The sequence below is a fragment of the Apus apus genome, chromosome 12, assembly GCF_020740795.1.
Source record: "Apus apus isolate bApuApu2 chromosome 12, bApuApu2.pri.cur, whole genome shotgun sequence".
NCBI classification, from domain to species: Eukaryota; Metazoa; Chordata; class Aves; order Apodiformes; family Apodidae; genus Apus; species Apus apus.
The window spans coordinates 5,951,233-5,961,820 of record NC_067293.1 but is presented as its reverse complement, the minus strand read 5'-3'; the positions used below and the strand labels follow the sequence as shown (position 1 = coordinate 5,961,820).

Below are 10,588 nucleotides of genomic sequence, written 5' to 3'. Positions count from 1 at the left end.
CCTACTGTGTTTTGCTCGCAAGTGTAACACTTCAGGGCATTTTCCAGACTGCTGTAATACTATTTCACAGGTACAAGGCTAATTTCTGCAATGTGAAAAACTTACAGTCTTCAAGGAGCCATTAAGCTAATGGTAACTCACCAAAGAGATCACCACTTACCTTTTCTCAAAACTTGATTTTGCAACCATGTAAATGAAAATAATTATTTCAAAGGATGCAAAACTATCTTTCTGTATCTTAAATGGGCTTCCTCTGTGCATCCAAATAGATCTCTGGCAGCTTCACTGGGGCTCTGTAATTGTCTTTGATTAACCTAGACATAATGATAGAAAGCTACAAGATTGTAATGCAGATGAGAATTTTACTTAACAAATGGTTTTATCAGGTGTTAGTTTGTATATCTGAATTTGCTGTTTCACTCTTCCAAAAAACATGCTGGAGAGAATACAAGAGAGGTGCTGATATAACATCTAAGAAATGTAAGCTCAAAGTACTTCAGAGATGCAGTGAACCATAATGTTCTTCAAACCACAGACTGTACTCTCCCCCTGCACATGTGTATTGATGGTTCTGATTTACAAATTGTTTGGAAAAAGAGAGGATTAAGTCCCTGCTATTTGTCACTTGAAACCTTCAAAGTAGTTCACAAAGAAAAGTGATGTGATTTTCTAGACAGACCAGCATAAAAGCAGACATGTGCAGCCCTGTAGCAGAAACTGAGGCTCAAACAAAACATTGATAGTCAGGAATTTGAGAACTGAAAATCCTTGATCAGGTTATACCACCATACCGAGTGTTTCCTTATACAAATAAGGCAATTAAGGCATGAAAACACATACCTAATTGTCATTAATTTTAACGAAATTACACACCTGAATAAGCAACTAGAGACACTTACAGATCAGAGTCTGTTGCAAAGATCATTGCATTATGTGGGTCCTTAGTCCTGATTTGAAAAAAATAGGCTCAAGCTCTGTTCCTCAGTTTTTCCTCCTGGTAAGCAGTGATAAGGAGTTGAAAACAGAGAGCTGTGATGATTCATAAAACGTGCTATAAAGAACATTATCAGCTGAGATGAATATGACATCACATGTAATACTTACTGTCAGAGCAAGTGGAAATGTTTTGTAAATTTTAAGTTTCTGCTAAGAACTTTGGCCAATGTTGAAATGTTTACGATTTGGGGGGGATTCCATGCAAAACTGCCAATCTGGTTTCTGAATTTGGTCTGCTTGCTATGTTTGTCCATTTGCTTTCTTAATTCTTTTCAGTTGCAGAAAGTTTTTAGAATGTATAAAACCAGCAAAACATTAAATTTTCCATTCATAAGTGGGAGGTTTGTTCTGCTTTGGTCTGGAGAAGGGATCTGAGAACCTCATCTTTGATGTTGTTTATCAAAGAACTGCGTAGGGATGCCACTAAAATGTAATGATCCCAGGATAAATGTTTAGGGGTAGGTTTTCTTACTCTCTTTTCCAGTCCTTCATCTCTGACGTTTATACCTTAGGATTATAAGCTCTGCTTTGCACTAAGCGTTGCTGAAAATTAGGGGTTTTTAAAGAAATATTTCTTTTAAATATACCTGTTTTAATTAAAAATGTCAGGGAAAGACAACAAAATTATTAAATTTATGCAGAAATTTTTCACCTGATAGAGATGTAACTTCATGAAAGAAATCCAAAGCTGACTGATGCTGACAGCCACAGGGCCACAAAGGCCAAAAATTCAGCTGTTAGCCTCTGTGATGCATTTGAGGGATATTGATTCTCAGCTCTGACTATACTAATAATACTAGTTTTGGTAAGTTCGAGAATAGCCACATTCTAGCAACTATTCAGTAAATCGCTACAACTGAAATAGTCTTCTTCCATGACTCAAAACACAAACATATGAACAAAACCAAATAAAAGATGTTAATGAAATATGGCCTCAAGGCTTGTACTAAGCAGAAAAATAATACAAGCAATTAACTACTTCCAAAAACTAGATAATAAATAGTCTGACTGAGCATTATTAGTTTTACTTAATTGTTTTGTAGACTGGCTCCTAAACTGCACTTTTTAATGCCCAACCATATTTGGATGCAGGTAGAGAAATGTTGTTAAATGATGGTAAGCAGCATGCAGAAGATTAGATGCTATGATGAAACCTGAAGGACAGCTTCACTCCCACTGACTACTGACCTCAGCTGAAACTTAGACCATTGTATGCACATATCCATATTGACCAGCCAGCTGTACATCAGTTTTAACAGGCCAAAGGGATACAGATAAAGAGCTTTTCAGCTTCTATTATATTTAATTGTGCACCTGTCAAAACTAACAAGCTACAACCTGAGGAGGAAAACAATACTTGAATAGCATTTCATGGTGTTAGAGAACTATTTTTCATACCTACTGTACTAGCTAATGCTGATTTGCCCATGGAAGTAAAGTTTATTTTCAAAACAGTCATTACACTGTGGAATTTTTTACTAAAACAGGAAAGCACCAGGAAACCTTATTTTTAACAAAACTGAGCCTGACTTCATTTGCTCCAGTGAAAGCTACATTACACCTTGATGTTGTCCAAAAATTGCTTTAACAATCTTGATGAAAACCACAGGGTTTTGAATGCCAGCAAGGAAATATAGTTACATCCACTACAATCCCAATGAAAGTTTCCTTCAATAAATACAATAATGAGAATGATCTTGGTGATAGAGGAAATGGCACAAAATAGGGTAAGAAAAGGGCATGAAGTCAGTAGTGTGCTTTCAGAACAAACTGAGAAAAGGGCAAAAAACAGATGTCTTAAAGCTCCTTGCCATCTGTAAACATCAAGAAGACATCACATTTGGGCTAATCTCAAGGCAAAGCTGCCTATAAAGTAAATCTACAGGCTTTCTAGAGGAAATCCACAGGCTTTCTTGGCTTTCTAAAGCATGGAATGTAATAGAAAGTAATCCTCTTTCTTTTTTCTTGTGAAAAAGATGACTGTAAAGTAGGGTGGACTTTTTTTTTCTCTCACTTTGCAGAATCTATTTTAAATGATCTTTTTAGATGTTCTGCAATTATGGTGCTTTGTATATTTTCCATGCAGAGTGAACAGAAAGGGAATCCCTTGAAGTTATGGTATTTTAACAAACAAAAAAATACTCTCTTCACTTACTGAATTCCTCATACAAGGTGTCTGAAAATTGGTAAGACAGGTTCATTACTGTTGTCATAATTGTCAGCTTCCTTCAGTTCCATTAGCGGATAAAGGTCTCTATGAATATTATCCATGCAGTTCTAGCCAGCCTCTCAAGCTCTGTAAAAGCTTCCTAAAACTATCCCTTCTGCTGCTCTTTCCAGCCACTCAAGTTTGTTCTTCAGGTATTTAACACGATCCCTGCCACGGTCCCCTTGTTACAATATGTCAGTTTTTTTCTTTTTCATCCTTCTGCAATGGTTCTTACTTACTTTATTGATATGTGAATATCTTACTGTCTTTATTAATATATTCATCACTTATTTAAGAAAATAATTCTCCCCTTATGTTCAGAACATACTGGCTTCAGATTTGTGTGGCAGGTTATAACTTCACATCTTGAAGAAGACCTGAAATGTTGTATGTTAGAAGAGTATTCAGGTCATAGATCTTCAGATCAAGCAGAGATAATGTTTATTTCTTCAGTTATACTGAATGTGCCCACAAGCATATTCTCCTCTTGGCTAAGAGGATTCCAGTAAGGCTAAAATTCATTCATTCATCAGTTCAGACTTTTCACATAAATCAGTCTTTGATTCTTTCACTGTTTAGTAAATACGCAGAAGTGCTTCTTCTGAAAATGAGATCTCATGGATGTGTTAAAAAATGTTAAAAGGTCCAACGTGTTAGAAAATCCAGACCTTGTTATAGTGGAGCAAAGGAGTTCTACAAAAGTTTACTCTTCTCCTTTACTTTTCTATATAAATATCAATTTAAATTGATTTTACATTACCGTGAAGTGACAGAAGATGCTCTGAAACATTTAACATCTGCTGTTGCTGTGGGTTTTGTCCAGTTCATCTTCTCTCTTACCTCCCCCCATCTCTCTCTGTAAGTTTATCACAGTACTTTTTCACAGTGGTTCTGTCTCAGTGTATTGCAGACTTGCACGGCATCTTTAAAAGAATGTACCAGCAGGCACTCACACTAGTACATACAGTTTTCAAGGATTCTCTTCCTCTCCCTCTTCTGACTGACAGTTTGGCAAAATACAGCTAAGATGGGGACAATGGGTGGAGCTACTGCCTTTTTTTTTTTTTTGTCTCCTCAAAATGCTATGTCTTATCAGTTGAAGCCCTTTTATAAGACAGTGCAGCACAGTCAGTGTTGTATTCTGCTGTGTTCGATTTTGTTTGCTGAGTATGGCAGTTGTTACTGATTTATCTGGGAGCAGAAACATGTTGTAGGCTTGTTGAAGACATGTTGAACAGAAATTGTTTAACCATCGAAACTCCAGAAAGAGACAGAGCCCACACAAACCTTCTCTTTCCTGTTCAAATAATTGTTAACCAGCTTTCTATGTGTCCAAACAAAACAGTTTCTTCTCTACCTGGGCCCTGTGTGAAGGGCCACAACATTAACTGTTGGGCTATTTTTACCATTCTGTGGGAAAAGGAAGCAGTAACATGTAGTGCTTACATATTACTTATAAAATAGATCCCGATCCAAAGGGATTCCCGTTAATTTCTGGAGATTTTTTTGTATGAGTTTTTACTCCTGGCATGAACCTTTTCAAACAGAACAACCCTAATACACTGCTTCTCTCCCAGGTGTTTTTTGCAGCTGGGTACAGAAGGCTTGGTCCCAGCTGGCCAGTAGAGATGTTAGCACATGAACAAGGAAAGCATGTTCCTGTATTGGATATGGCAATTTCAGTTTCTTGTCTTGGTCTGATTTCAAGAACCATGGGTATGTGGGCCATCAGTATCTCTGGTTAGTTCAAACTCCTGGCGACTAACCCTTAGTTAATTTTCAGGATGACACTAGATGAACTGCAGAAAGAACAGAAAAGTACAACTCAGTGTCTGTGGAAAAGCATTCAGGATGTCCGTGCATCCTAGGCAGCATTAAGGTAGGAAGGATGTTGGCAATTGTATGCAAGACACCTCCTCCCCACCACTTGTGTGTACACATGCAGCCTGAGTTCAGATCTTGTATATCAAATGGTACTTGGAAATGCCCAGGAATGAGTAGGATGTTTAGCTCGTGTTTCAAGTCAGTTCACTTCTCACTCAGAAAATTACTGTGGATGAAAAAATAAAGCAATTTATTGTGCAGAACTCCCCTTGACTTCAGCTGAAGTCCTATTTTTATGTGTGCCAAACAGCTTGAGGAAAACGTTCTCCAAGGTTTAATGCTCTGAGCAGTAGATTCAGCATCTCGACTGGCCTCTGCATTTTGATGATTCTGTTACAGGAAGGTTTTTCTCCTGGCAGACTTGGAACACACATAAAGCAGAGTTTCAGTCTCAAATGCCTGCATCAGCCCAGAAGTAAATTGGTAGAGGTAGGTGACCAAGCACGTCTGTGTGTTTAGAAGAAAATTGTTTAGAAGCTCTCAGAAAAATGGAAGAGGAAACAAAATATAAATAGGCTTCTGTAATTTCTGAGCAGAATGCATAATGAATATTGGTAGCCAAGAGTAAAAACTACCTTTCTCTCCCAAGAACTTCTACTTAGATCTGTTAATTACATTACTGATAAGTTAATTGTACCATTACTGAATGCCACCCTGTGTGCCTCTCCTTGAGTGGGAATTAGTATATCTCACATTTCACATTTCTACTTTTTCCTCAGATGCTTCTCTTTGCTGAAAATCACATTACTAATCTACCTGCTTGTTAGCTTTGGCTCTCCTTTTGCTAAACTGAAGAAGGAAAATGTACATGCTCCTGTGGCAGACAACAGACAGAGAAAAAAATCAAAGGAGATTAATGAGGTTCCATCACAGCAAGAAATTTAAGAAAAGGTTAGGGATGACAATAATGGGCATGCTGTGTAGCCTGAAGTAATCTTGTAAACTTCAGGGAATCGGACTGGATAATCCAACTTTTTCCTTTGTTTCTGCTGTTGTTGTGGTTTGGGCCCAACACCACAACAAAGGACCAGCCACATGGCAGCTCACTGGACTCCCCCCACACACACCCACACTCTGGGATGAGGAGGACAAGGGCCAAATAGAAATTCATGGATTGAGACAAAAGGCAAGCAGGGTTCTTCACCGATGAAGGTCCCAGGCAAAACACTCTGCTTGGGGAAAAAAAAAATAATTTATTTTCACACTAATCAAAATGCACACAGGACACAGCCAACACAAGCAGCAGTGCTTAGATACCCCCACCCCTACCTTCTTCCTGGGCCCAAATCACTTTGTTCCCGATTTCTCTCCCTCCTTCCTCCCAGTGGTACAGGGGCACAGGGGTTGGAGTCTAGAGTCAGTTCACAGGCTGGTGGTTCCTGCCGCTCCTTCCTCCCCAGGAAGAATGATTCCTTACGGTCCTCCCCTGCTTCCCTATGGAGTCCCGCCCATGGGAGTGAGTCATCCGTGAAGCTCTCCTTCATGGGTCCTTCCCACGAGGTCCGGAGCTGCTCCAGCGCGGGCTTCCCACAGAGTCACGGGCTGCTTCGGGAACAAACTCCCCTGGTGTTAGGGTCTTCCACAGCTGCATAATCCGAGTCCACTGGCCAAGTTCACCCCTCCTGGCGCCTTCGGAATGTTCCACCACTTGCAAGGATGTAAATAAACTGTGCTTCACTGAAGGATCTGTGTGGGCCTGCTCATTGGCGCGATAAACGTTTCTCACATTTCATATGTTAATCACAGAGGCGCATCTGTTGTCCCTCTAATGGCTCCTTGGCTTGTTTTGGAGCAGAGGGAGCGTCTCAGCTTCTTACAGGAGCCGCTCCTGGGACCCTTCCCCCACTACCAAAAATCCGGCCAAAACAAACTAGCACAGCTGTCTTCCAATTGGTATCCACCATCAGGCTACACAGAAAATTTCTACTGATGGTGACAGAACTTCTAGCCAGACCTCAAAGAAAAGGGACACAACCAAGTGATTCTAGGATATGAAGTGATTTATTCCTTAAGCATGTCATCATCTTGGATCACGGTCTTGATCCTAAATTTGTGCTTATGTTATAGATTATCCTCGGTTTGGTTTGTTGTCTTGACATATAAGCCTAAATCTTACTAAGTTTGATGTGATGTAGGTTAGGACAGGGAGCTTAGTAACCACTTAAATAAGATTTGGAGGAGGAGTTATTTTTGTGACTTTAAATTAGAAATAAATATAGAAATATGACATCCTAAAACCCTAATACTGAAATTGTGTTGCATAACTAAATTTCCTTCTCAGATAAGTTCTACAACACCATAAACATATGTCATTGTCAATAGCCACTTATAATAGAAAACATAAAAAAATTATTTAATCCTAGTGGTGTTTCAGTTATCTTAAATACTTACTCATTTCATGGCTTACTTGGTTAAAATATGATCTTATGTTAAGCTTTTGGGATTTTTGATTTGGTCTCTAAGCAATTGTTAGAATGCTGGTGGGAGCAGTGATCTGTCTTTGATGCTCTGTGCTCTTTCACCTACTAAATAAGCAAGGAATTAGTTTAACATCCAGTTTAATGTAGCTGGTTAAACAAAACTGACACCTTGATCTTTACACCTACATTTTTGTGCCTGTTGTTATAATAGAGTTACAGGCTAGGAATCTTCCTAAATTAATTTTATGCTAGACCTTTGCTCTCTATTTCATAAGCTTACTTAAAGAGAGTTTGAAAATTTCAGCTTAAACTATATGCAAATCCTTCTAAACTGGGCCCTTTATATACATGCATTCCCTTTTATGTGAACAATCCTTTGTTAATTGTTCAATAATTAAGAGAGTTTACATTTTAAAGCCTTCAGTTTTTAATTGGCTGAATATTAATCACAGACCTCTTTCACTTCTGTTGTGATATGCAAATTATTGATGTCTCAGCTGCATTTGTTTTCAGGTATCAGTCTATCCACATAATGCAAAATAACATTCTGCAATTATTTCAATTAGATGCAGGCAGCCTTTGGAGCAAGCTATTTATTTCATTTCGGTAAATGAAGAAAGCAGTGACTTGTTTTCCATTCCCTGATGTTTAGTGCCCAGAACTAGCACTCATAACTGGTATGTGTGCAATACATAAACAGTTTTCGAACTGAATTACGTTAGCATTCATAGTACAGGACAAGCGTTGAGCTCCCCTTGCAAGATTTCATTTAGTTAACTGACTCTTCTGCCTTAGAAAGAGATGTCACCTTGTTTGGAGGTATTCATTACCATTGTAAAGCATATTATGAACGGTAGAGTAAATAGGAGTTCCTAATCACAAGAATGTGTTTCGCACACGTGCACAGTAACATTAGAGGGTTTTTTTCCATCAGATTGCAGCTATTACCTAAGCAGAGGAGGAATTTCACCTGACCGCCAAGAATGACATACACAAATAGCTGTGTTGTGTTAAGAATGGGTCAGATAGGTCTCCTCAGAGTGATTTTGTTCCCTAATTGCAATTCACATTAAATGCAGCAAATGTTACCATCCTGCCCACTCAGTTTCTACCTGTACTTCTGTTTCAAGGGGCGGGGGGGGTGGAAGAATCGTCAGAAAAAATGGGAGGGAGAGGAGGGAGAGTCCTTTCTTCTCCCGCTCCGTTTCTCCCAGCCGCGGTGCTAAGCACCGCACACCCAGATGCGGGGCTGGTGAGCGGGGGCGGGATAGCCCTGTCCCGCCTCTGCCCCGGGCTGCACTTGTAGCTGCTGCGCCGCCCATGGCAGCCCCGCGGCCCCGCCGCCCCCGGGGGCGCTTCCAGCCCCGCCGTCCCCGCTTGAGCCCGGCGGGGGCAGAGCCCGGCAGCTCCCCCGAAAGGTAACGGCGGCGCCTGCGGGAGAGGCTTCCGCGGGTGCGGTGCGCTGGGATTGCACTCCTGGAGCGGCGGCTCCTTCCCTCCGAAACAGCGCCCGAGCGCTTGGTGCGTGCTTGCATGTGTGTGCGAGTGCGCGTGTGGAGAAGGGGAGGGGGCTCTCTCTGCGTGCAGGGAGTGGGCGAGAGCAGTGCGATGGGAGCGGGTGCCCGTGTGCAGAGGGATCCTCTCCCCGCATGTGTGCGGGAGACCGCGGTGTCGAGGCAGGGCTCAGCGAGACGCTTGCTGCATGCGGCGGAGCCCGCCGGGGTGCTGCAGCGCCGGCTTCGCTTTGCTCCGCGCCTGGGCGCTCAGCGCGGCCAGGGGTGCTCGCGCGGGCTGGCGCCCGCCTGCCCTCGCCGCTCGGTGCGTGCGCGGAGCTGCCGGAGGGGAGACCTGGCGGGGAGAGCGGCGGAGCGCAGCGGAGCGGGGCCGCGGCGACCCCGGCCGCCGAGGTAGGGAAGGTGCCGGTTCGCCGCGGAGCCGCCGGGAGCATCGCCTGGGGCGGCCGCCCGCCCCGCCGGGCGTGAGTGTGGGCGGGGGGGGCATGGCGGGGCTGCGTTTATGTTAGCGTTTTCATGTCTTGTAATTATTCGGAAGGTTTTGTTTTTCATTGCTATAATAATTACTGCTGTTATTTTAAAGGGGGGAGGGGGGAAGGGTGGGTGCAAGGCGAGGCGACAGTGGCTTCCTGTCGTAGCCTCTCTGCCATCGCTCTCGCCTCTCCCCGCCAGACCGGCCGCCTCCCGGAGCCCCGGGCCAGCGGCACCCGGCGCAGCGCTGCCCGCTCCTCTTCTTTTCGGCGCGGCGGGCGAGCAGAGGGACCGGGGGCAGGCGGCCCGGATAAGCCGGTGGAGGTGTGGGAGGGACGAGGGGGCAGGATCTGTGCCGTGGGGCTGGGGAAGGGGTTGTGCGATTGTACTGCGGGCTGGACTTTGCAAAGGTGCCGAAGGAGTGGGGTGGGGGGAGCATTTGGCGGCGGGGATCACAGCTGTGCCTTGTTGCGAAGAGAGGGTGGATGGGATGCTGGGCTCCATCGCCACGCTGTGCCCGCTCCCCGCCGGCATGTGCGTGCGGTGTGTGCGCGCCCGTCTCCCTCCTGCCTTTCCCCGCCGGGAGGCAGAGGGCGACGGGGCGCCCGCCACAGAGGGGAGCCGGTACCAACCGAGCCGGTTGCGGCAAAAAATTGCGGTAGTGCTTGCACTCCTGGCCGCGCTCGTCCACCCGCCGCCAGCCCCGCGCAGCGCCCGCAGTGTGCGCCTCGACAGCGGCCGGGGCTGAGGAAGAAGAGGGGACTCGAGCGTGGGCGAGGCAGGGATACGGGGGGACGGCGCCTGGGACGGGGAGGGAGATAGAGTGGTGGGAGCGCGGGCACATCGGGCTGCCTGTGGGCTCCCTCGCCGCGGCCACGGACGGGAGCCTGCGGGAATCACCAGCGGCTGCTGTGCACCCTCTCCTTCTTAAGGTCTCTCTCCGAGGCCTTCTTGACCCCTTCAGCCATCCATTTCCCTCTTCCTTCCTTGCCTCTTCATAGCTTTCCCTCTTCTTCTCCCTCATCCCTCCTCTGCCCTTCCTTCTAGGTCCCCCGGCGCATCCTCCCCTCCTTGCGGCTCCCTCCAGCCCGATT

The 10,588-nt window shown here is 44.4% G+C and overlaps 1 protein-coding gene across 4 annotated transcripts in view; it reads left to right on the top strand.

Annotated features, from left to right (window-relative positions):
• Positions 1 to 8,933: 8,933 nt before the first annotated feature.
• Positions 8,934 to 10,588, top strand: part of SLITRK4 (SLIT and NTRK like family member 4) — a 130,577-nt gene continuing 128,922 nt past the window's right edge. For 3 of the 4 annotated variants that reach the window (XR_007890672.1, XR_007890674.1, XM_051630266.1), the window contains exon 1: positions 8,934 to 9,030. The gene's annotated coding sequence lies outside the window, so the exon portion shown is untranslated. Of the gene's footprint in view, positions 9,031 to 9,329; positions 9,417 to 10,588 lie in introns of those variants that run through there. The other variant, XR_007890673.1, reaches the window with a different exon arrangement.